Below are 27062 nucleotides of genomic sequence, written 5' to 3'. Positions count from 1 at the left end.
CCGTTTGCACTAACTCCTGTTGCAAAGATTTTGCACACTTAATTAAAAAGAATATTTCTATTGGAATCAGGGAACTGAACTGCAGCAGTCACTTCCAGTGTGCCAGGGTGCAGACATGTCATTTATCACTGCATGGCAGTCTTAATTTGTTTCCTCAAAGTGTTAGCTCATATGTCACAGAGGTGATTATGGAACTCAAATTTTGTAGCTTTGTGATGAAGTTCATGTGGTTAACTGTTGTGACTGTACCATCTATATATATAAATAATGACATGTTATGTTTATAACGTTTCTACTCAAGTATGGGAATGTTTCCGTACAGCTTAAATTGATTTCTGATTCTGTATCTGTATAATGTGGATGTATCTGCACACCAGGCTACCTCTGTATGTATGTTTTTAAATCTGTGTGTGGTCATCATTAACTGACATTAATAACGTGACTGATAAAAGCTTGTATATCATGACTGTTATTATAATAATATAAATATTTCCTGGATCACTGAAAACTGTACTGTGACTATGTTGACTCATGAATTATTCTATTATTACCATATTTCACAGACTATAAAATGCATTTTTTCTTTGAATAATTGCATCCAAAATTCGTGTGCACCTTACACTTGAAATTAAAATAAAAACGTCCACTGTTTGATTGAAATTCTCACCAGTCTCTGTCTGGCAACACTATATTCAACTGGCAGCAGCAGTGCACTGTTGCGACAAATGAGTTGCGAGGACTCAAAAAAGTTTGCTAACACTGTCCTTCTCTTGCCCTGCCATCACAATTGATGAACACTGTCCAGCCTATGATACATCATTACAATCTACGGCGCCAGTGAACTTGAACTGAAAGTGATTTGCGTTACTGGTAAGAATAACTAGTCCTGTAGTGGAATAAAAATAAAAGGTACTGATACAATGTGGTCTATAAATTGAAAGTGATAGTATATGCAAAAGAATGGGAACATAGCAGCTGAGCAGCATTTTAGCCCTCCACTAACAGAAAAAAACATTCACAGTTCATGAGTTAATGAGAAAAGAATGAAAGAGTAACAGAACTGTTGCCATGAAAGGTGCTAAAACTGTAAGTGTAAAAACAAGTGGACATGAAAAAATGCACTACACTTTGGCCTTTCGTGTTGTGCAAAACATTGCCAAAATCTTCTACGTACATGAAAATTGTTTGATGGATAAGGCTGATATGAAATAATGGATTAAAAGAGTGTGGAAGAGAAGGTGTGACAAAGCAAGCTGGGATCTCTTTACTTCCTCCCTTTTTTTTGCCACTTGCCTCCTTAAATTCATTTTATTTTCTTTTTTGTCTAATTACCATTAACATGCATGAGTATAATCTGAATTTCCACAAAAGAGAAAAATTGGCCCCCAGTCTTATGGAATACAGCACCGTAACTAATTTTGTGCTTAGTCCTGTGTATGTAATTAATTTCCTAATTTATTTTGACCATTCCTAGTTAATGTCTTTTGTTATAGTCTGAAATCAGTAATTGTTCCATGACTTAGATTCTATTGTTGATTTATAAACAAATATAAATTCTGTACTAACTTTAAGCATCTAGAAGAAGAACTACTAGGATTCTTAAAGTATTTATTTGGCTCTACTCAAAAACATATTAGCAAAGCCAGCCCTTAATTAATTACAAAATAATTACCAAGTTTGTCAAAAGTATTGTTGGTATAACTATGTCTGTTAATTTCATTATTTAAACAAATAATTCAGACTAAGTTTTGCGATAGAAGGAACTGTTAAAAAGAAGGAATTTTTTGATGTATTCTGTTAATTGAGTAAGTTGTGTTTTAATTATAATTTCTGTAACTTAAACATCAAACAATGTATAGTTTCAGTGCCTATTACTGTGAGGATATATGTACAGGATGGACGGATGGGAATGCAGTGGACATAATTAAGTCATCAGGATAATATTTAGATGAAGGCCATTTATTCATGAAAGCGTGTTAAAAAGGAGTCACATAGCCAGGCCTAGGGAGGCGAGGGTGAGCCAGAGCGTAGTGTTTGGCAAAACATAGTCCGCAAAGGTAACAAAAGTTGGTGTCTGCCAGTCGCGTAAGTTCGAGCGGCATGCCGGCTGTGAAACTAAGTCCATGGCACCGCAGCACCGGGAGGTGTTCACTGCTACAGGGCGTGCGTCCAAGAGAGTGGGCACAGTGGCGGGCGACTGAGTACTTCCAGCACAGCCACACAGCTTCCTCTGCTGTGATTGGTCAGGACCAAGAAACCTGAAGGGGCAGCAATGGAACTTTCCAGCAGCAATGGAACGTTCCAGAGTGTGGCTTGGTCAGCGAAGCCTGGGACGACATTACTTCGTCAGCTCACGAGGGAGGCGCATGATCGAGTTTGCCTGCCTTGCTGCTGACTTCCTGTTGCTAGACCGTGGGACGAGAAAAATGAAGTTACCATGTGAAAGCTCATATAATAAAGTAATATCTCCTACTGTCTGGCTCATACTTACACTCCTTCCCCTTCCATGGGAGCAAAGAACATAAGTGAATTCACTTAAAAAGTGAGTTATTTAGATGTAGATCATTTTAGGTTGCAGAACAACATAAATATTACTTGGATATTAAAGGTTCCCACAGTAAAGACCTCCTAGGGGTCACTAAAGTGCTTACATATGTCAAAAGTATTGTGTGTATACAAAAACAAGACATAAACATTACAAAACATCAGAATAAAACCACATTTGTTGCGAAAACTCAAAACAAAATTAAATGAGTGCAAAAGTGTGGTTTGAATGTGGCATACATGCCAAATGTTCTCTCTCTTTTTTTTTATAAAATTAACATATTCACATCACCACAAGAATCACATGCAAGGCAAGTAGTGCAAGGTGGCGAGGTGTGTTGTCCTCAGTGGCAGTGCACATGCTGCCAGTGAGAAGGGGGCATCGCTGTGGCCAAGCCCGTTCACTGGGACTCAGTGCAGTGGGGTGTGAGGGGAGGTTCACACATTTCGTACACATTTAAAAAAGGAGTTAACACAGGGGGAGCACTTCACTACGCTACACTAGTTTTTCCACCTTAGTTGATATCACAATTGCACTCTTAAAACTAAGGGAGGTACATGCCTGATAGATTCTTTCTTCTAGTAGCAGTGATTGTGGTGCTAGATTCTTTCTTCTAGTAGCAGTGATTGTGGTGCTGGGCATAATGGTGGTATGTAGTTCAATGGCTGGTTGCCTTTCATCTAAGTGTGCTAACAGGTGATCGTAAGAAATTCGTCCTTTCTCATGTTTTAAAAGGTCATCAATTGACGTTAAGAGGTGATTATTTGATATATTAGATAAAGCAAGCAAATCAGTTGACAAGGGAATCATGAATGAGTTTCCAGGTATACAAAATGTAGTTAGATGAGTGCGAATAGTAAGTGAGTAAGCCATAATGGCATGAAAGGTTATTAGTGGCATAATAATTTCACAATAAGAATGGTTGTAACAATGTAAGGCTAGTGTGTAACATTGTAGTAGCATTAATAAGGTGACTGGGAGTGCAGCAGCTGATTGCAAGGCTACACTGCATCAGCCATGGCAGCTGGCTGCAAGGCTGAATCTTGTGCTACATCAAATGGCATGAAGACGATAATTTCCAAGGCCAGCGCAGCAGCTGAGAAGTGACACCGACCGTCAAACGCAGAGTGCATGCAGTGCGCATGTGCGCTGTGCGAGGAGCACAACACAACGCTGCACAAAAACTTTCAGATTGGAGTAGAGATTTATAGGTTTCAGAATGAGCAATGATGAATACGAACATCACAAAAAAGGGGGTATAGCATTACTGAATAAAGGGGAATAGATGTGCGTAATCAGTATGGTTTATTCGACGATGACCAAAAAAACAATAATTATGGCATTACGTCAGAGCACCGCGACAGAGGTGGGATTACACATGACATCACGCTAGACAGGTTGTTACAGTGGGTTCTGTTTAAAATTACATTATGCATTAGAAAATTGGTTCATAAGTGACAGATACGCCGTAATTAACACTAATATTAATACTGGTATGAACGAATTGTGCATACAGAATCAAGACTTATGTAGTTAAGTGTTATAGATGAAACATATTCAAATAAATTCAATATCTTCAAAAGTGCAGAAGTGCTAGCTTGTTACCCGGATCCTCCTATATAACAGGCTTTAGTCAACAATGACAAGTGTTGACACGATAATTGAGAAGGGTCTCAGCAATAGAGATGCAGGCATGTGGACAGAGGGGTGGATACCTTGGTACTCTGACAAGAAGTAAGGAATAAAATAGAAGATTCGGAGTGTTGGAATCGAAGGAGAAAAGATGATAGACCCCAAAGACAGGAAAACCACCCCCACCCCAAGATCCCCTACTGTTCCAGTACTTCACTGTGGCGCCAGAGGGAGAAGTGTGTTCAGCATTCCCTACAGAATGGACTTGCCACAGCTTCACCTTCCCAGTCCCCAAAAAGTAACCCCCAACACTCCCTATTAACTGATCAATGAAGAGTAAACAATTATCATTCTTCAAGACGAAGTAATTAAAGCTTTTAACATAATGTCAGTTACATCCCGTACCAAAATTCCTATGAAATCCATTTTAGCCTGAATGTAATTGTTACATAAACATGAAAATATAAAAATGAGGTACACAAATATCATGTTGCATTGCTGCATATGCTATATCAATAAGTAAACAAAGTTAAAAGCCTCTTTGGGTTGACCATCCAAGTGTAATAACATTCACACTGGGAGAAGAAATTGACAAAGAAAAGTGACACCAAGACTAAATTGAGCGTAATTTCTGAAGGACTTTTCCTTTATGAAGGTGTAGTGCACGGTGCATCACTGACACAATGGTATCGCCTACTTAACTGGGTATAAAACAATGCTGCGATTCCAAGATAGCTACTACATACTTATTCTTAAAACCCGATCTTATCCTCTATCCTTGGGTATATCATGGTGTCCTGAGACACGTCATACAGTTAAGTAATACTACTTCAGTAGTCGGTACTCCTTTGGAAAATACAACCAAAAAACAGTGTCAAAGAAGGCTCAAGTTTTGAACGGAGATTTTCGCTTACTGGCAGTTTAGCTTTGGGCTAGATGTGGTTCGTGTCTGATGGTACCTGATCAGCTGTTGTCAGAGAGCACAGAACACTGTTACCGTGAACTCTTCTTTGACATCAAAATTAAAGGCTGTGTTAGTTAACCTGAATTGAATAGTTCTGCTGCTAGTTGAAAGATGAAGGTGGTTAGGGTGGACTATGCCACAAAACTGAAAAGTTAAGGAAAGGCACAGACAGCTAGGGTTCAGCACAGTTGCCAGTCGCATCACATCAGGTACATGCCCTTGCGGGAGTTGCATGACTCTTCATGTCTTGTTCTGTTGAGAGAGGAAAGATGAAAGTGAGTAGGATGGACTATGCCGTGAAATTGAAAAGTTAAGGAATGGCACAGACTTCTAGGGCTCCGCGCGATTGCCAGTCGTGTCATGTAAGGTACGTGCCCTTGTGGGACTGGTTCTCTTGTTCATCCAACAGACTAGGTACAGTGTGTTAACTGTAAGACAGCAGAGTTGTCAGGGGAGTGCGGGGAGAGGAGGAAGCAAGCATTGGCTGGAGAGGGGAGTGGAGCCATTGGGGGGGGGGGGGGGGGCACTACAAATTGCGCGTCATGCTTATACAAAAGCAGATGAAAGGCTTGGAAGTAAAACTCACTTTATATGTTGTTCGTAAACGAAACTGAAATCGTCGTGTACATTAAAATATATATATATATATATATATATATATATATATATATATATATATAAAATGAATGTATGTATGTTTGTCTGCTATGCGCTCACAAACCATTCATCCGATTGCGATGAAATTTTGGTGATTTGTTCTCCGTACGCACACGAAGGTTCCTAGCCGAAAAAGAAAAAGAAATAAGACACATTCTTGAGGAGATATGACATCATAAACAATGAGATGCCACCGCGGGAAAATACCCAGATTTATGCATCCACTATTTGAGAATGAGGGCACTTGGCGACTAGCAACAAACGTTACATACAATTTCAAACCTTTACGAAAATTTTTCTCGCTGACACCCCCCACAAAGTAAGGATAGGAAAAAAGTTGTCGCTTACTACATATTCTCGGTACATATCGTAAATCTGCCGCAGTAGGCACGACGTTTTAATGTATTATTTCGTTACTATTAACTCTAATCACAACATATTTCGCATACAGTATCCCATATATCAGTAAATGCGCTGGCAAATTTATGTCTCTTTACGACATATAATTCAGGAGATATGACGTGGTAAACATCGAGATGCGTGAAAAAGTGCCGCGTCAGGCATGACGTTTTGTTCTATTATTTCTTCACTACTAACACTATTCGCAACGTGTTTCGCAAACAACACAGTCAGCTACGTAATGTTGGCAGCAGTCGAAACTGTGTGCCTACCGAAGCCTCCCGACGTTTACCGACTTCTACCGATTAAGGACTAGGGAGAGGTCTGCCATCTAAAAGTTTACACACTGTATGTGGCCAAAGCTTGCTCATCCTGTGGGTATGATTCACTCTATTTACGTTACCTGTCACAGGGGTAGACATGTTGTATGTCCCTCCAGATAAATATTCAAATACAAATGAAATAAAACATGATTACATCTTAAATTACCCTTCCACAGTAGTTTCTTAACTAGAACATTATTAATAAACACGTAAGTAATTGAGAATACTCTGGAACTTGCTCTGGCATAATTGGAATCCCACAAATTGAATAATTATCCCCATAATTCTAGCTGCAAAGTAACACATTAGGTTCAGGTTCAGGTACCCATAGACTAGATTACTGGTGCTGACAAAACTCTAGCAAGTCTCTCCAATAAACTGATAATAACATAAACAAAACATGGACAACATGAACAATAGTAAAAATAGTACATCGAAATAAGTAATTGGCAACTCATCATGGTGACACAAACGCTGGCAAAACCTCAGTAGAAGCAAAAGTACACACTATTATTTCCCTTACACAAAACTCCCTTATTCTCCAGTTACATTTCATAGCAAAATAAGTGTAAGCATTCTCTGTTATTCCCTTATGCCCTTGTTTATATTTCCATACCGAATGACATGGCTTGAATATGTCTACCTACAGCAAAGCTGTTGTTGAGTTATGTCAATGTTATGAGAAATGCTGTGGAAGAATGAAGTGTTTCGTTAATGTTTTCTTTAGAGATATTTAATTTAAAGTAGTTTTATGTCTCCTTCAGTTAACAGATTAATAATTACTAAACATTTTGTAATGTTTATATGAACCATGGACCTTGCCGTTGGTGGGGAGGCTTGCGTGCCTCAGCGATACAGATGGCCGTACCGTAGGTGCAACCACAACGGAGGGGTATCTGTTGAGAGGCCAGACAAACATGTGGTTCCTGAAGAGGGGCAACAGCCTTTTCAGTAGTTGCAGGGGCAACAGTCTGGATGATTGACTGATCTGGCCTTGTAACATTAACCAAAACAGCCTTGCTGTGCTGGTACTGCGAACGGCTGAAAGCAAGGGGAAACTACAGCCGTAATTTTCCCCGAGGACATGCAGCTTTACTGTATGATTAAATGATGATGGCGTCCTCTTGGGTAAAATATTCCGGAGGTAAAATAGTCTCCCATTCGGATCTCCGGGCGGGGACTACTCAAGAGGACGTCGTTATCAGGAGAAAGAAAACTGGTGTTCTAAGGATCGGAGCTTGGAATGTCAGATCCCTTAATCGGGCAGGTAGGTTAGAAACTATAAAAAGGGAAATGGATAGGTTAAAGTTAGATATAGTGGGAATTAGTGAAGTTCGGTGGCAGGAGGAATAAGACTTTTGGTCAGGTGATTACAGGGTTATAAATACAAAATGAAATAGGGGTAATGCAGGAGTAGGTTTAATAATGAAAAAAAAAAAAAAAAAAATGGGAGTGCGAGTTAGCTACTACAAACAGCATAGTGAACGCATTATTGTGGCCAAGATAGACACAAAGCCCATGCCTACTACAGTAGTACAAGTTTATATCCCAACTAGCTCTGCAGATGATGAAGAAATTGATGAAATGTATGACGAGATAAAAGAAATTATTCAGGTAGTGAACTGAGATGAAAATTTAATAGTCATGGGTGACTGGAATTCATCAGTAGGAAAAGGGAGAGAAGGAAACATAGTAGGTGAATATGGATTGGGGGTAAGAAATGAAAGAGGAAGCCGCCTGGTAGAATTTTGCACATAGCACAACTTAATCATAGCTAACACTTGGTTCAAGAATCATAAAAGAAGGTTGTATACCTGGAAGAATCCTGGAGATACTAAAAGGTATCAGATAGATTATATAATGGTAAGACAGAGATTTAGGAACCAGGTTTTAAATTGTAAGACATTTCCAGGGGCAGATGTGGATTCTGACCACAATCTATTGGTTATGAACTGCAGATTGAAACTGAAGAAACTGCAAAAAGGTGGGAATTTAAGGAGATGGGACCTGGATAAACTGAAAGAACCAGAGGTTGTAGAGAGTTTCAGGGAGAGCATAAGGGAACAATTGACAGGAATGGGGGAAAGAAATACAGTAGAAGAAGAATGGGTAGCTCTGAGGGATGAAGTAGTGAAGGCAGCAGAGGATCAAGTAGGTAAAAAGACGAGGGCTAATAGAAATCCTTGGGTAACAGAATAAATATTGAATTTAATTGATGAAAGGAGAAAATATAAAAATGCAGTAAATGAAGCAGGCAAAAAGGAATACAAATGTCTGAAAAATGAGATCGACAGGAAGTGCAAAATGGCTAAGCAGGGATGGCTAGAGGACAAATGTAAGGATGTAGAGGCTTGTCTCACTAGGGGTAAGATAGATACTGCCTACAGGAAAATTAAAGAGACCTTTGGAGAGAAGAGAACCACTTGAATAAATATCAAGAGCTCAGATGGCAACCCAGTTCAAGCAAAGAAGGGAAGGCAGAAAGGTGGAAGGAGTATATAGAGGGTTTATACAAGGGCGATGTACTTGAGGACAATATTATGGAAATGGAAGAGGATGTAGATGAAGATGAAATGGGAGATAAGATACTGCGTGAAGAGTTTGACAGAGCACTGAAAGACCTGAGTCGAAACAAGGCCCCGGGAGTAGACAACATTCCATTAGAACTACTGATGGCCTTGGGAGAGCCAGTCATGACAAAACTCTACCATCTGGTGAGCAAGATGTATGAGACAGGCGAAATACCCACAGACGTCAAGAAGAATATAATAATTCCAATCCCAAAGAAAGCAGGTGTTGACATATGTGAAAATTACCGAACTATCAGTTTAATAAGTCACAGCTGCAAAATACTAACGCGAATTCTTTACAGACGAATGGAAAAACTGGTAGAAGCGGACCTCGGGGAAGATCAGTTTGGACTCCGTAGAAATGTTGGAACACGTGAGGCAATACTAACCTTACGACTTATCCTAGAAGAAAGATTAAGAAAAGGCAAACCTACATTTCTAGCATTTGTAGACTTAGAGAAAGCTTTTGACAACATTAACTGGAATACTCTCTTTCAAATTCTGAAGGTGGCAGGGGTAAAATACAGGGAGCGAAAGGCTATTTACAATTTGTTTTTATTAGAATTAGAGTACAATTGTCATGTGTAAAGTGTATAGGAAGGAAAGTAAGTTCCTTAGTATTGAAAATGTGCATAAAGTTATTCAAAGGATTCGTTACATGATGGTTAAGAATTCTGTGTTGGGATCCAGCGCTGCTTGGAGCAGTAAGAGGAGAAAGGCATCGTGCTCATGAGATTGTATGTTGCTGACATTATAGTTGACAGTACGGCTGCGACCGGTTTCAACTGGCTCTGCGGAAGTACTGGCGTCTGCATGCATGAATGCCGAAGCTACTATACTATGCTGTGGGCAGAATTAAGCCTTACAAAATGTGGGTTCAGTGATTGTTTTATGGCACTTATGGTGGCTACCAATGTGCCGTGTACTTAATATCTTAAATAGAGGTGTAGATGGTTTGTTAAGTAGCTCTTTTACAGGTCATGGAACTTTTATCCCTCTCTTCTTTACAACTCCAGATTAATACATACATGAAGCATTCCCAATCTTGCTGTTGCAACAGATTACACCTTAATTTCAATAGAATAGCGTTAATGAAAGTAAAAAAAATGATCCCTTATAAAGTGAAGATTTCAGTTACTTCCTGCTTTTACTATCATCGTATATTGCATTAGACGACATAGCTCAGATGCTGCCTGAATGCAGACAATGCAGATGGCCAAGTCTGGCCCCAATGGGGGGTGGCGAGGGTGAAATAGAACTGAATAGGCCTTTGTATGTGGGTGGCTGGAGGGTCTTCTTGCTACATGTTGAGTTTAGTTCTTCGGGATGGTCACAAAATTTCCTTCCAGAGTTAGCTTCTGTTGTTCACGACAGTTATTCATGGAGGATGTTTTCAAGGAACTCAGATAACTCAATCGTTAAAATTTGCGAAATTATGAGGACTCATATATTTGCTTGGATACTCTGTTTTTCTAAAATGTACATAATTTATGAATTTTTATACTTCTGTATGAATTGTGAAGAAGACTTGGCTCTCTTAGAGATCACTTACTTGAAACTAGTGGCTAATAACTTCTGAACTGGACACTAATGTTAGGGTTGTTATTTGGAACTAACATTGACTTGGTTGCTACTTGACTTTACTGTATTGCATGTTGGCATTTCGAATTCGATCCTTTGGCTGACTGGTTTCCCACACAGCGTTCGTTCACAGAATAAATATCATGGCAAGGGCCAGCTTCCTTGATGCCATGTAGACCTGTTTATTAACCACAAGAGAGGTAATACAACACAGCTGGAGACCGGTCTGAAATTCCAATGTCTCCTACTTTTTGGTGGTGTAGACAGTGTTTATAAGGAAAAAAAATTTCTTTTCACTCTAGGTTTTATTCTTTACTCAAAATTAAAATAAACATCACAAATAGATTTCCATTATTGGGTAAAACTAGCAAAATCTGTAAAGCAATAGTAGGCTGGTGGATTTCCTTTCCTAACTATCTTCTTGGATTTACTGGTTATGCTGCAACGGTATGAATGTAGTGTGGGTGCTGGACCCAGCGTGGCTGAGGCATGTGGCCTGCAGGGTGAAGGGGGTTGGTAAGGAGGGGCGAGGGGAGAGGTGCAGATGCTGCCCGTGCCAACGGCTGAGGTGGGGGCCGGGGGAAGGGGAACCGTAATGGCCGCTCACTCGGCGAGAAGACCTTTGGGAAGTGGGGACAGGAGTGGGAAGGGGGTGGGGGGCACTAAGCTGCGAGGAGCAAGGCTTGTTGTATGTAAACAAACTGCAATGACTGACGTTAACTGAGCGACTTCATCCTAGTCATTTAATACACAGAAATACATGGTATCATAAAAACTTACCTTGTTGTCTCTTCAAATCGCCTTATGAAAACAATAAATCAAATAGAACTTAAGGAAGTCTCCTTGTACTTTAGAGTAACATATTTGTTGTTTAACTTGGATGTACATATTCTTGTGGTGTGATCATTTAGCAAAAACAAACATGTAATCGTGTGTATTTCAAATAGCAGGTAGATGGCAGCATGTTGTCACTGATCTACTGGCAGTTACAAAGGCGTGTTACTATCATGTTTTTATGGTAAAGCTTTAACAGTATTCACTAAATCAACACATGAAATGTGAATCCCTTTGACGTATACAAGATTAACTGATCCTTAGCTCAGCATGTTCTATTGGCAAGGACAATTTTCCCATTAATTCCAGTATTTGTGTTTTCAGTTCTTGACTGCTATGACAACATTACTGGAGACGTTAATTGGCACAAGACAAAATGATTACAAATACTTCAATCACTTCCATTAACATGTGACTTCCTAAATTCTATTACCAATGGTTGCCAATTCTTATGTCTACTTAAAACTAACATGCACAACTTAAATGAATATATAGTAATGACGGTATTTTCCATCAGTTAATTCCCTTACTTAACACAGGACCTTTCCAACTGTTTACATTTCATCTCAGATCTAACTCCTGGAACAAAAATCATAGGGGTACTTTGACCTTAGAGCATATCTACATTGTGGTCTAGGCGGTTGTATTACCTTCTTTCTTGCTTTCTTGGGTGGAACTACTGGCATAATAGGCCCTGTTTTGCTATCGGGTGGGGGTGGCTCAGAACCTTTGTACAACTTTAATGTGTCGAAATCTGCGGCTGCTAAAGCCCAAAGACAAGTGGCTTTTGGTACTTGCTGTAAGGGCACTTTTGGTGCATTCTGCTAACTGAATTTCCACATTTACTGGTGAAGTAAGCCGGATGATACGGTATGGTACTTCATAAGTAGGTGTAAGCTTCTTGGTTCTTCCCTTTTTTACTGCTGGATTGCTTAACATAACTAGGTCTTCTGCCTTGTACACAAGCGTTTTTGCTTTCAGATTATCCCTCTTCAACTGTTGAGCAGTGGCTTTTGTGTTATTCACTCTCACTTTTTCCAAATGGCTTTTTGACATCAGGCCAAACCTTTCACATCTTTTGATTTAATTCCAGGGGGCAGTTTGTCAATCTCAAAAGGCGAATTCATAAGGCAGCCATATACTGCTTCATAAGGGGAATATCCTGTAGCTTCATGGACATGGCTATTATATGCTGATGTGATGTATTGGACATACCAGTCACAGTCAGTGTGATTTTTATTGACATAGTAAGAAAGTATGTGCGTAACGGTGCGATGGACCCGCTCTAGGCATCTGTTCGCTTTTGGATGAAACGGTGTCATTCTCCACTTGTTGATTCACAACAATCGACAGACTTCTGTGAACAATGTGGACTTAAAATTCATGCCTTGATCTGTAAGTACAGCTTCAGGATTTCCATAGGGCAACACCAAATGGGTGACAAATGCACAAGCTGGTAAGGGAATGAGAATTAAGAACCTGGAAAAATGATCTATGATGGACAATATATATCTGTTATTCTGTGGACTCAGAGGGAAAAGACCAATGATATCTGCGGCTGCTAAAGCCCAAAGACAAGTGGCTTTTGGTACTTGCTGTAAGGGCACTTTCGTCTGAGGTGGCAATGACCTCTTAACACAAGGCAAACAATTTTGTATATACCTTTGCATGTCTCGCTATCTGCCTTCCTAGAAGTAAAGGGTGGCTATTCAGCAATTGGTGGCATGAAAACCATTATGACATGCTCGCAGACTATTGTGACGTTGTACTATTATTTTGGGACATAGTTCTTTTGGAATTACCACTCATTTACCCAAGGGGGTCTTTCGATATAAAATTCCATCTTCAACAGAAAATTCAGGCAAAGCCTCATATTTCTGACATTTAACATCTCTTTGCTGTGCTTCCCACAATTCTTCAATTAAAACATTATTACTTACAATCACTCTGACTTTCCGACTTAATGCAACGGCATTTTGATGCAACTTGCCCGGTTTGTGTTTTACCTCATACTCAAATTCGCTCAATTTTAAAGCCCAACGAGTTAACCTGCTGCTAGAGTCTTTCAGGCTTAGCATCCACTGTAACGCAGCACGATTGGTGATGACAGTAAATTTTCTCCCATACAAATAACATCAGCAATAGGTTACACCGAACATGAGCGTTAAAAGCTCCTTCTCAGTGATACTGTAATACAATTCTGCTTTGTTAAGCAGCCACGATGCATAACCAATTGGTCATGCTTCTCCATCCATTTCTTGTGACAGGATGGCTCCTACAGCAATCGGAGGCATCTGCCGGCAGAATGAAGAGCTCTTCAAAATCTGGGTATGCTAGTACAGGGGCTCTAGTTAAAACATGTTGGATTTGTTGCATTACTTCATCACATTCCTTGGTCTAGATAAAACTAGCTCCTTTTTTCAATAATTTAATCAAGGGCTTCGCAATGGTAGCATAATTGTTCACAAAACGTCTGTAATAATTTGCAAGGACTAGAAATAACTGTTATTCTTTGATATTTGTTGGTATTGGAAATTCCTTTACTGCTGTGGTCAAATGGGGATCCGGTTTGACACCTTCTTCACTTATTATATGCCCCAAATATTGTACCTTCATTTGAGCAAAGGCACACTTTTCCAGTTTCATACTCAAGTGAGCTCCTTTCAACCATTCCAAAACGTCCCTCAGCCTTTCTGTATGTTCTTTGATAGTTTTAGAAAAAATAAAAGTGTCATCTAAATATACCAAGCATGTAGTGGGTTTCAATCTGTGCAACAACAAATCTGCAAATATTTGAAAAGTGGCGGGTGCATTCCTCAATCCAAAAGGCATCCTTACAAATTCATATAATCCTGTAGGTACGACAAAAGCAGTTTTATGGCGGTCCTGGGGTGCAACAGGGATTTGATTATATCCAGAGCACAAGTCAAGGGTGGTGAAATACTTGCAGTTGCCTAGGCAGTCTAATGTATTGTCAGTGTGTGGTAACGGATACGTGTCTGGTGTCATTACTCGGTTAACTGCCCACATATCGACACATATCTCCATTCACTGATTTTTTTAGCACAACAACCACAGGGGACACCCACAAACTTGAGGAGGGCTGAATGATTCCTTCAGATAATTGCTGCTGAATTGTATCTTCGACTACAGATTGCAAATGATACGGTATACGATATGGGTTTTGTGCAATCGGCCGTGCTTCACCGGTCGGAATTTTGTGCTGAACCAAATCCCTGGCGGGTAAGAATTGCCTCTCTTCAAACAACCAAGAAAATTCCTCTAACACTGGCTGCAATATCTTCTTCTCCTCAACATTTAAATGACTTAAATTCTCTGACAATTGACTCCTTCATGATGACACAACATAGCGCACTTCTCTAACTGAACACTTCTTTCTCCTCCGTCCCTTCTCATCTTTACTTCATTGCAGCTCTGCTCCTCCTACTTCTTCAAAAGTTTCCTGTCCTCTAGTAACAATAGTACCTTTCAGTATCACAACATTCTTCACACTATAATTATCTATACTCACCGGTATGGAAAAACCTTTCTGTTTTCTTTCCGGTCAACAAATACTTCTCTTTATGTGTACTGATTGACGATCTAATACATCATTCTGGGTGAGCGGATCCACCAGAATATCTGTCTTCAGCTGTGTACGATTTTTGACATCTATCCAAAGAATCTTTCCGCTTCCACTTCTTATCGTTACAGGGTCATTGATTTTTATCGTCCACATCTGCGGTTTTATGGGAGACTGTGTATGGCGCCTTTCACAGCTTCCTCCTGGCTGGTGGGATGGTGCACCGCTGAAATGATGAATTGCTTCACCGAACTGCACAGTGCGTATTCAATAAATCACTGTCCCCTGATAATGGTGCAAGAAGTCAATCCCTAATATGATGTCAATATCACCTTTCTTTAACCTTACTACTTCCATTTCTTGACTATTTACCCTCGTCTATTTGCAATTTCACTACACATGAACCCGCAGGGACAATTACTTCCTCTCCACAGCCACTGATATGGAATCGGGGTGGCTGTAACACCCTTTGATCATTTTTATCTACAAATAATACACTAATTTGTGCACCAGTACCAACCAAAATTCTAACTACTTTGTTCCTGAGTATGCCACTTAAACTAACATATTCCACCTCTTGACATTTTCGGGTCCTCACCGGGTGTATTATTTTTGTCGGGGACACAGGTGGGTGGTGGAGCCTGCCCCCCAAGCGTTTCCCTGATTCGACCCTGTGTTGGGGTGGTGGCCGGGCATCTGATTAGAAAATAGTGGCTTTGTGGGGCAAACATCATTGGTATGGCCTATAGTCTGGCAAATAGTGCAGAAAGGTGTGCGACTGCACATTGCCATGTGGTTGGGTCTCCCATAACATTAACAAAATACTTCCCTTGCTGAAACCGGTACCGGGTCCGGTGGACGTGGTGCAGCAGCGCAGAAGTGCAATAAATCTTCGCATAGAATTGCCAAATGAACAGCTTCAAACATTGAGGTGGTGGAGGCTGCTTTAACGTCTCCTCTGATGCAGGGATCAATACCGTGAACAAACACATCAATTGCACACACTTCTGCTTCTGAGCGCAAAATTCTATTTTCACTGGTATTTTCGCCTAGCTTGTAGGTGCGACAAGATACAGCTTGTATGCGATCCTTAAAGGCATCAAAATCTTCATTTTGCTTCTGCCTGAGGGTTGATAATTGATCTCTATAATATCTGGTACCTCTGGTATCGGTATAACGCATAGTTAGTCTGTGGGCCAAAACTTCAAAGTCACACATATCAAGCAATTTGTCCACTGTTTCTATAAACATTTGGGCTTTCCCTCTCAACTTCAGTCTGGCTACTTCGACCAACAGATCATCCGGCTAGGCACAAGTGCAATCCACATCGCGAATATTCTGTATGAACTTAGCCACATTTTTATGGGACTTCTGAGAAAAGGTGGGAACGAAATCAGCTACAGGAAAATTACTCACAGTTGCCACATTAGCAGAGATTGTGGCAGTCGAGTTAGTGACAGAATTAGTGTTAGTGACCATGGGTTGTGCACTTGTTACAGGTGAGGAACTAGCCATAGTATGGAAGTTCGCACACTGGCTTCCAGCGTCTGTTTCAAGACGTGGTTTTGCTCAAGTAATAAAAAATGTATGAAAAGAAAAGGACGAAAAAAAAAAAAAAAAAGATTCAACATAAATCTTCTGATGTTCATATGAATATGTGCGTGTCAATATGTATGTGTGACAGTAGCACTAATTATGTCCAGTGACATTTATTTTCCATTTCTTTGCAAGTAATTGTACACCACTTTTGGTGCTCTTTGATTGGCAAGTGGATTGTACTGGAGCAGCAAGTGTGCTCATGTTTTGTTCTACTTTATTTATTACCAAGCTTCTGATTTTTTATTTTAATTACATTGCATTTTACAATAGTGCTGAGTAATTATCGTAACATAGCTAATGTTATTTTTTTTAATAAAGCCTCCTTCATCATTACATTTTGTTGTGTAATATTAATCATAATTGTCCATGCATTTATATCTGTTTGCACTAACTCCTGTTGCAAAGATTTTGTACACTTAAAATTAAAAAGAATATTTTTATTGGAATCAGGGAACTGAACTGCAGCAATCACTTCCAGTGTGCCAGGATGCAGACATATCACTCATCACTGCATGGCAGTCTTAATTTGTTTCCCCAAAGTGTTAGCACATATGTCACAGTGGTGATTATGGAACTCAAATTTTGTAGCTTTGTGATGAAGTTCATGTGGCCAACTGTTGTGACTGTACCATCTATAGATATAAATAATGACTTATTATGTTTATTATAATGTATCCAATCAAGTATGGGAATGTTTCTGTACTGCTTAAATTGATTTCTGATTCTGTATCTGTATAATGTGGATGTATCTGTACACCAGGCTACCTCTGTATGTATGTTTTTAAATCTGTGTGTGGTCATCATTAACTGACATTAATAACTTGACTGATAAAAACTTGAAGTTCATGACTGTTATTATAATAATATAAGTATTTCCTGGATCACTGAAAACTGTACTATGACTATGTTGACTCATGAATTATTTTATTATTATCATATTTTACAGACTGTAAAATGCATTTTTTCTTTGAATAATTGGCTCCAAAATTCATGTGCATCTTACACTTGAAATTAAAATAGATATGTCCATTGTTTGATTTAAATTCTCACCAGTCTCTGTCTGGGAACACTACATTCAACTGGCAACAGCAGTGCACTGATGTGACAAACATGAGTTGCGAGGACTCAAAAGTTTGCTAAAACTGTCTTCCTCTTGCCTTACCATCACAAACCAAGAACACTGTCCAACCAATGATACATCATTACAGTCTACAGTGCCAGCGAACTTGAACTGAAAGTGATTTGTGTTACTGATAACAATAGCTAGGTCTGTAGTGGAAAAAAAAAAAAAAAAAAAGATACTGATCCAATGTGGGCTATAAATTAAAAGTGATAGTATATGCAAAGAACATGGAAACATAGCAGCTGAGCGGCATTTTAGCCCTCCACTAACAGAAAAAAACATTCACAATTCATGGGCTAGTAAGAAAAGAACTGAAAGAAATGAGGAAAAAATAGAGGACTGAATGCAAAATGAGCAAAACTAGATGAAAATGCATTGAAATGGATTCAAGGACACTATCAAAATGGCACTGGAATGAATGTAAAAATGATTTAAGTACATGATCATAAGCTATCACTACCGTTCAACTTAACAGACTTTAAGGGTGGAGTTGGTTGGTGCTACAGGTTTGTGAAGCATCATGGACGTAATGTGTGAACCAAAACCACAATATCTCAGAAAATGCCACAATAGTATGAAGAGAAGATATTATCTTTCCATTGCTTTGATTATCCAACATTGAAAGAAAACCAGTGTGGAACTAAGCAAACAACGGACATGGATGAAACTCATCTGACATTTGATGTGCCGAGTAACAGAACTGTTGCCATGAAAGATGCTAAAACTGTAACTGTAAAATAAGTGGACATGAAAAAATGCACTACACTTTGTCATTTCATGTTGTGCAAAATCTTCCACGTACATGAAAATTGTTGAATGGACGAGGCTGGTATGAAATAATGGATTAACAGAGTGTGGAAGAGAAGGTGTGACAAAGCAAGCTGGGATCTCTTTACTTCCTCCCTTGTTTTGTCATCTGCCTCCTTAAATTCATTTTTATTTTCATTTTTGCCTGATTACCATTAACATGCATGAGTATAATCTGCATTTCCACAAAAGAGAAAAACTGGCTCCCAGTCTTATGGAATAATTTTGTGCTTAGTCTTGTGTATGTAATTAATTTCCTAATTTATTTTGACCATTCCTAGTTAATGTCTTTTGTTATAGGCTGAAATCAGTAATTGTTTCATGACTTAGAGTCTATTGTTGACTTATAAACAAATATAAATTCTGTACTAACTTTAAGCATCTAGAAGAAGAACTACTAGGATTCTTAAAGTATTTATTTGGCTCTACTCAAAAACATATTAGCAAAGCCAGCCCTTAATTAATTCCAAAATAATTACCAGGTTTTTCAAAAGTATTGTTGGTATAACTATGTCTGTTAATTTCATTATTTAAACAAATAATTCAGACTAAGTTTTGTGATAGAAGGAACTGTTAAAAGGAGGAATTTTTTGATGTATTCAGTTAATTGAGTAAGTTGTGTTTTAATTATAATTTCTGTAACTTAAACATCAAACAGTGTATAGTTTCAGTTCCTATTATTGTGAGGATATATGTACAGGATGGATGGATGGGAATGCGGTGGGCATAATTAAGTCATCAGGATAATATTTAGATGAAGGCCATTTATTTGCGAAAGCATGTTAAAAAGGAGTCACATAGCCAGGCCTAGGGAGGCAAGGGTGAGCCAGAGCATAGAGTTTCGTGAAACATAGTTCGCGAAGCTAACGAAAGTTGGTGTCTGCCAATTGGGTAAGTTCGAGCAGCATGCCGGCTGCGAAACTAAGTCCACGGCTCGCAGCACCTGGAGAAGCAGAGGGTGTTCACTGCTACAGGGCACACGTCCAAGAGGACGTGCCCGGTAGCGGGTGGCCAAGTACTTCCAGCACAGCCACGCGGCTTCCTCCGCCCTGATTGGTCAGGACCGAGAAAGCCGAGGGGGTGGCAATGGAACTTTCCAGAAAGTGGCTTGGTCAGTGACGCCTGGAACAGCGTTACTTCGTCAGCTCACAAGAGAGGCACATGATTGAGTTTGCCCGCCTTGGTGCTGACTTCCTGTTGCTAGACCGTGGAACGAGAAAGTTTACAGGCAGCTGATGCTGCTGGCCAAGGTTTGTCCGTAACAAGAAAAATGATGTTACCGTTTGAAAGCTCATTTGATAAAGTAAAATCCTCTACTGTCTGGCTCATCCTTACATATATAAAGGACCAATTTTTGGTCCCGAGACAGTGAGTCCATGGCTGATTTTCAGATGCTAACCATGTATTGTTTAGGTTAATAACAATGCATCAACTTAACAGTGGAATAAGTGTAACACAAATAAGCCATGCATGAGAACAATTAATCAAAATGTCTGTTTAATTTATTTGAAAAATAGTATCACATGTACTGTATTATTCTGCAAAAACTGTGAATGGTGTGGTTAGGTTTTTACTTCTCATAGATATTCAACATCAAACTGTTGTAGCAGTACGCTGATGTTGTCTGCAACCTATTAGTAAGGCTTTTCAACATTTACCAAAAGTGAACTGGCCATATAATTGTATAATATTGGGGAGTTGTGAACAGTGAAAGTAAAGAACTGTGAAATGCAGTTGTGCAACTGTCAACTGCATCATTTACAGTATTCAGTGTTGAACTTCCACACCCCATTTTTCAGGGCAGTATAAAAATGCAGTGCATTGACACCCAGGACTATCAGCAAAGAAACAAAGCAGGCAAACCTCACATATGATGTCCTTTTGGGCGAGGAATATTGTATTTTGATAGATGAAACAAGTACTTGTGAACTTTGAACAGTGAACAGTGCATTTTGAATGGAGTGACTGAATTTAAAGCACACTTGGTACCAGTATTATTGAGGACAGTGAACGGACTAATTGACAATGAAAAGTAATTACAGTATTCCGAAAGTTTGATTGTGTGCGAGCATCAACAACACAGCGTAAGCACAGAAGATCGCTGGCTGAGGTTATGGAGGACGGCCGCGGTGACAGCGACAGCAGGAGGTGGGTGAATAAAAATAAGGTATGTGGCACATAATGACTGGCCTTAACGAACAAGACAGTGTGATGGAGGAGGATGGACAACAGGGGAGTGATGTGACTGATAACAAAGCTGTAGGGGTTAAGTTTTTAAATGAACAGAAACACTTAATGGGTACTGCTTTGGTAGATGGTAGTGGTTATAAAGCAAACATGAATGTAACTTTGAATGACAGGAACAAAAGTCATATTGTAGATGAAATGATAAAAGTGTCATCTACATTGTGTGGTGATGTGAGCAAAATGGACGAAAACAGTAATGAAGTGGGTGAACTCGTTAAGGCTAACTAGGAAGAATCTAGTAGTGAATGTCAGAAAAGGCAAAACTTTATGGCAGACAGAAAATTGGAAGCGATGTCAAGGCAAATTATGAGTAGTTTGAGTAGTATGAGTACAAAAGAAGCCATTAGTAGAATGGAAAATAGTATAAAAAAGACATTAGTAGGGCGGAAAATAAAACTGATAGCATTAAAATTGACATGACTAGCTTAAAGGATGACCTGCAGAAAGAAATTAAAAAGGAAATAAAGGTAGTCAGCTCTAATCTTTCAGCATTAAATAAGAAGATTGAGGCAATAGTGAAAGATTGTGATGAAAAGATAAAGAAAGTAGTACAGAATACTAATGAGAAATTTGTTATAACTTCAAGTTGAACAAATGTATTTCAAGGAAGATGCAATACATGAAAGTCACAGATCAGGTAAACAGAGTAAGATGTGTGTACACTTTAACAGTCAAATCATAACTGAGTCCGAGTCTAGTGGCCACTGGCTGGCTGGCTGCTTAGGTGGCACTGCTGCTGCATGGCTGGCAGACGGCGCCGCATGTAGAGGACGCGCGTTACTGCGCGGTGGCACTTTGAAAGATCGGCGAGTCACAACACTTTTCCCCTCTTTGAAGTTTTTGCACAGGTCTTGATGGAGGTGGCCTGTAGATTGCTAACGTCTATAGGTGTTGTTTGACTGGCCGTAAAGTCTTGAGGGGAGGCTTCCCGTACGGACGGAAGTGTCCCCGATGATAACGGGTCGAGATGACAGAGATGTGGGGGTCGAATGTGCTGAGGCTCCATGCACCAATCTGCCCTTTGCGGCAAGTCTGGTTGTTATAACAGGAGACATGGGCGATGTGCCTGCGTCCGTAGGAGAAGGAGGCGAGTAGAGTTGCTCCGACAGATGATGGTCATCTGGTTTCTTCATGGGCACGTCTCCTGGTGGCGTCAGTTCTTGTGCTGGCACCGATATGATGGTGAGAGGACTGCGTTGTGAGTAATGAGAGATTCCAGTATCCCGAGCATCAGGTAGAGCCAAAGGTGGTGTAGCGGCATCCGGAACAGGCGTTGCCAGCACACGAGGCCGAAGCTGGTCCGAAATATGCACTGCAACATCTGTGTCCATCTGGATTTCATACAGGTGTTGGCCACAGTGCGGTGTCATAAGATGTGGCCAGGACTCCATTTTGGCCGCCTGCCATATCCCCACACCCACACAAGGTTGTCGGCATTGAACCGGCCAAGCGAAGGCACCCATGGCCGTGAGGTGGAAGGCCGCAGAAGATGAAGTAGCGTGCGGGGCTGTTGGTCATGTAAGAGCTCAGCCGGGCTGTGGTCGCCCATGGGGGTGAAATGGTAAGAAGCCAGAAATTAGAGAAGCGCATCATCAGCAGCAGAAGAAGTCAGGAATTTCCTCATCTGAGTCTTAAATGTGCGGACCAGTCATTCAGCCTCACTGTTTGACTGTGGATGGAACGGAGGGGCCGTGACATGCATGACGCTGTGACGGGCACAAAAATCCGCAAATTTGGAACAGGCAAATTGCGGACCATTATCAGTAACAAGAGTAGAGGGAAGGCCTTCCAAAGAGAAAATGCGAGCTAGAGCATTGGTGGTTGCTGCGGTGGTAGGCGACGTGCAACGGACAATGAAAGGAAAGTTAGAGTAGGCATCAATAACGAGAAGCCGATAAGTACCTAAAAAAGGTCCCACGAAGTCAGCATGAATACGCTCCCAGGGCTTCTCAGGCGAGGGCCACGGTGACAAAGATGACTTCGGGGTGGCGGCCTGTGACGCACAAGGGCCGCAGGCAGCGACCATGTGTGCGATTTCAGAGTCGATGCCGGGCCAGTACACATGACGGCGCTCCAGAGATTTTGTGCAAGACACACCCCAGTGCCCTTGGTGAAGGAGGTGCAAGACCGAAGCACGCAAAGACGCAGGTACCACAACACGCAGCAAAGCATTTTCAGTGGAAAGGAGGATAACACCATCCCTAGCCATGAGGCGGTAACGCAAAGGGTAGTAGTTCCACAACGGATCAGAAGTCTTAGCAGACGGACGATCTGGCCAACTCTTCTGAATACAGCGAAAAACCCAGGAGAGGGTAGGGTCAGAACCTGTAGCAGCCGCCAGCCGGTCCCCGGTGATGGGGAACTCGTCCACAACCCGCTGCTCGGCAACATTCAGGTGGAAACACAAAACTTTGTCCCTATCGAATGCCAGATCAGGACCCATGGGAAGGCGAGACAGTGCGTCAACATTCGCATGTTGAGCTATTGGCCAGAAATGAATCTCATAATTGAAACGAGACAAGTAAAGAGCCCAATGCTGGAGGCGGTGTGCAGCCTTGTCGGGGAAGTGACATTGATGGATGAAACAAGGAAAGAAGTGGTTTGTGATACGTAACAAGATGAAATTTGGATCCATAAAGAAAAACACCAAACTTGTGAAGAGCATAAATAATGGCCAAAGCTTCTTTTTCAATTTGAGAATACTTTTGTTGGGCATCCGTGAGCGTTTTGGAGGCATAAGCAATGGGTTGTTCCGAACCATCAGAAAAACGGTGCGAAAGGACTGCACCGACCCCATATTGAGAGGCGTCCGTGGCAAGAACAAGATGTTGGCCAGGTCGATAAGTAGCCAGGCAAAGGGCCTGTTTCAGCATAGTCTTCAATTTCTGGAATGCCGCATCGTATGACGCGGACCAGTGAAAAGGCATGTTTTTATGCAATAGGCGATGCAACGGCTGAGCCACCGAAGCAGCAGATGGTAAAAACTTGTGATAGTATGCTATTTTCCCCAAGAAGGCCTGCAGTTCCTTAACAGATGTATGGCGAGGAAGGGCATCGATCACAGCCACAGTTCTCTGAAGCAGACGAATACCATCCCGAGAGAGTTGAAACCCCAAGTACGTGATAGATGCTGAAAAAAATTTTGATTTCTGATGATTACACTTAAGACCGGCAGTCTGTAAGACATGAAAAAGTGTGCAGAGATTTTGAAGATGTTCGTCAGTGGTGGAGCCAGTGACAACAATGTTGTCCTGGTAATTTATAGACCCAGGGACAGTGAGCAATAATTGTTCCAAGAATCGCTGAAAGAGAGCAGGGGTGCTGGCAACCCCGAATGGCAATTGTTGGTATTGATAGAGGCCAAAAGGCGTGTTAAGGACCAGAAAATGCCAGGAAGCAGCATCGAGAGGAAGTTGATGATAAGCTTCTGACAGGTCAAGTTTAGAAAAATACTGGCCTCCAGCAAGTTTAGTCAACAATTCTTCAGGTTGAGGCATAGGGTAAGTGTTGGTAAGGCATTGAGCATTTACAGTGGCTTTGAAATCGCCACAGAGATGAATATCACCATTTGGCTTAGCAACGACAACAACAGGAGAGGACCACTCACTGGAAGTGACAGGAAGCAAGACCCCTGAAGCAGTGAGATGATCTAGCTCCCATTTGACCTGATCACGAAGGGCCACAGGAATGGGCTGAGCCCAAAAAAACTTAGGCCAAGTAGTGGGTTTGAGTGTGATATGAGCTTCAAAGTCATTTGCACGGCCTAACCCATGAGAAAAAAGGGACAAAAATGTCGTCAACAAGGAATCCAATTGAGCATAAGAAATAGCATCAGAGACAATATTAACAGAGTCATCTATGGAGAACCCAAAAACACGAAAGGAATCGAAACCAAAAAGATTCTCCGCATTACTATTGTCGACCACTAATATGGGAACAGTGCAAACGACAGATTTGTAGGATAACTCAGCATAAAATTGTCCCAAGAGAGAAATCTTCTGTTTATTGTAAATTTGTAATTTCCTAGTGACAGGTGACAGGATTGGAGAACCCAACTGAAGATACGTCTGAGAATTGATGATAGTGGCAGCAGAACCAGTATCCACCTACATGCGAACATCTCGACGAAGTATTTGGACAGTGAGGAATAACTTCCCTGAAAGGGAAGAAGTACAATTGACAGGCAACACAGAATCAGAATCAGCATCATGTTCATGAACATCATGTATGTGGTCGGATTTGCAAACGGATGACACATGACCCTTTTTTTTTGCATATGTGACACACAGCCCAACATTGTGGACAATCTTCTCATGAATGTTTCGTAAAACACCATGGACATGAAGGAAGTTGCTGTGGGTTTTGCTGCAGTTTCTTAGAGATTTGTTTACGGTTAGGCCGAGGCTGCGCTTGGGAGTGCACTGCAGCCACGTCAGCCGGCGGGGACACACCACACGCTTCGTCAACATCGCACAGAGGTTGTATTTCCCCGACGTTGCCCCATGCCTCTATTTGTGCTCCAGCGGCGTGAGAAATTTCAAAAGACTGAGCGATGGATAGGACTTCATCCAGAGTTGGATTTGCCAACTGAAGGGCACGTTGCCTAACTTCTTTGTCGGGCGCCGATCGGATAATAGCATCCCGTACCATGGAATCAGCGTAGGATTCTTTGTGAACTTCAGTAACAAATTGACACTTTCTACTGAGGCCGTGAAGTTCAGCAGCCCAAGCGCAATAGGATTGATTTGGTTGTTTTTGACAACGAAAAAAAAGGCAACATGAGAGGCTACCACATGCGTTTGCTTTTGAAAATAAATGGACAGAAGTGAGCACATTTCAGCAAAGGACAAAGACTCAGGATCTTTCAAAGGAGCCAATTGCAACAACAACCGATACATTTGAGGTGAAATCCATGAAAGGAACAGAGACTTACATGTTTGTTCGTCCGTGACATGAAATGCCAAGAAGTGCTGTTGAAGATGTTTTTCGTAATCAGACCAGTCTTCCTCCGTCTCGTCGTAAGGAGGAAAAGGAGGTAGAGACAACGGCATTTGATGCTGCGTTGAAATAACGAATCACATTTATAAGAAGCGTTTGCTGTTCTATGAGACCTTGCAATAGTTGCTCTAAAGTAGCCATGGAAACATGTGGGTCAACGATGGAAAAGAAAAATCACTACCTTGTCGCCAATTGTTATAACTTCAAGTTGAACAAATATATTTCAAGGAAGACGCAATACATGAAAGTCACAGATCAAGTAAACAGAGTAAGACGTGTGTACACTTTAACAGTCAAATCATAACTGAGTCCGAATCTAGCGGCCACTGGCTGGCTGGCTGCTTAGGTGGTGCTGCTGCTGCATGGCTGGCAGACAGCGCCGCATGTAGAGGATGTGCGTAACTGCGCGGCAGCACTTTGAAAGATCGGCGAGTCACAACAAAATTAACATTAATGAGTAGTAAATGTGTGGAAGAGAGAAAGAAACTTTGTGATAACTATAGTAGGAGTGTGGAGGCTTCCGAGAAAGTGTAAAGATGAAGTCAAAGCTGCCAGCAAACTTTGTGCTGAAAGTAGGATTAAACTTGAAAACACAATCGATCAAATTAAAAATGATTTAGAAACAGAGGTAGAACCCAACTGTGCAGTAGTGGTAAAGGAAAAACTGGTAAAAGTAAATAAGAATGTAGATTCAATATTGACTGAAGTCGAGAAAAAGGTGGAAAAGGTATAAAATGTAAAGCATAGAGTATGTAGCGTCCCAAACAATCCTTCATTCATTAGTTGCATGAAATTTAATAATTTTGAGCCATATAGTGCAGTGTATCCACTGGATTTCATTAGGGAATTTAATGATTTTCCTGAAACATGGAATGACAAAGAGAAAATGTCATTTGTGAGAGGCTTTTTGAAAAGGGATGCTTATGGATGGGTGCTCAATTAGCTGATAGGTGTACTTTGTGGCATAGCTTTAAGAAAGCATTTTTGGATGAATATTGGTCCAAAGAGAAGCAGCAGAGAATTTTGAATGAATTTTGGGGAGGGGAGAGATTTTACTCTAGGAAGGGCACTGTAAAAGTTTTCGGTCAGTTTTGGATAAACAAATTGACATACGTGGACAAAAAGCTAGGTAATGAATAAATAAATATGAGTTTAGAATCTAAGTTGCCTCAGAAAGTTATAGAATTGCTTGTACCTGCC

This window comes from Schistocerca nitens, chromosome 4, assembly GCF_023898315.1.
Source record: "Schistocerca nitens isolate TAMUIC-IGC-003100 chromosome 4, iqSchNite1.1, whole genome shotgun sequence".
In the NCBI taxonomy this organism is placed as follows: Eukaryota; Metazoa; Arthropoda; class Insecta; order Orthoptera; family Acrididae; genus Schistocerca; species Schistocerca nitens.
This window is presented reverse-complemented; position numbering follows the sequence as displayed.